Below are 1,143 nucleotides of genomic sequence, written 5' to 3' on the forward strand. Positions count from 1 at the left end.
TGAAGGGTGATACACGTTTCAACAGGCATGAACTTCAGAATCATTTTTAAAAGCCAGACACAAAGCACTATATACACACACACACACATATATGTATATGTATATATATATATGATCCCATTTGTATGAATTACCAGAACAGGCAAATCCTTGGGGACAGGAAGATCAGTGCTGCCTAGGATAGCGTGGAGATGGGGGGCAGCATGGGGACCAGACATGTATTGAAACACCGACTCTAGTGTTGGTCATGACACTCTCCATATGACCACTAGGTGGAGTATCTGCCTGTTATTCTATCCATACACAGATCATCCTGTTCACACACACCCCCATTTTCATCACCCCCCCCTTCTTTCCCCCCCCCCCCGCATCCCCTTCAATGGTGCAGGGCACATTCACTGCTTCTACTATGAGCTACTGCAGGTCCCCTGGAGAGGTCGTGAACCTGACCGTCTACTACGTTTCTTTCCACAGGCCTCCCGGCCTTCATTCACTCTTGCATCATTCACTCTTGCATCTTTCAGAATCCTTAGAACAACACCGGGTAATTCGCAGAGGTTCTAGGCTCCACCTATAAGCCCTTCCGCCCACACCGCGTCTCTGCCCTCAGGGCTAGGAAGAACGGGCTTCTAGCCGGGTTCTCATTCGCCTGGTGCTGTCCCTGCATGCCCTGCCGGGGTGCAGCCTTGCCACTGGTCTGCAAGGGCTCACAGGAACAGAGGGAACTGAAGCACAGTGCACGGATGACACTCGAGAGGCCTGCGCAGATGGAAGCTGCCCTGTGCGCAGAGCAGGGGCCTGTGAGAAGAAGGGGTTCTGAAAGGCAAGTATGATGGCCAGTACAGGAGGATCACTTGAGTTCAGGTGTTCAAGACCAGCTTGGTGACAACGTGAGATTCTGTCTCAAAAACAAAACCAACTCAAATACTGCTAGGGAGCCACAATTCTTAATTCTTTGGAAAATTCAGAAAAAATACACCGTTGGCTTGGCCTGGTGTTTCACAGGTCATCCTCGCTGCTTAGGGGGTGGAGACAGAGTGCTAGCTCAGGGGACCAGTGCAAAGTTGAAAGAACAATGACTGAAGGCGAGTCTTGGGAGTGTGAGGCTCTGAGTTCAATCCCTGAATTCTGGGGGGGGGGGGG

The sequence above is a fragment of the Dipodomys ordii genome, unplaced genomic scaffold, assembly GCF_000151885.1.
Source record: "Dipodomys ordii isolate 6190 unplaced genomic scaffold, Dord_2.0 Scaffold4, whole genome shotgun sequence".
NCBI classification, from domain to species: Eukaryota; Metazoa; Chordata; class Mammalia; order Rodentia; family Heteromyidae; genus Dipodomys; species Dipodomys ordii.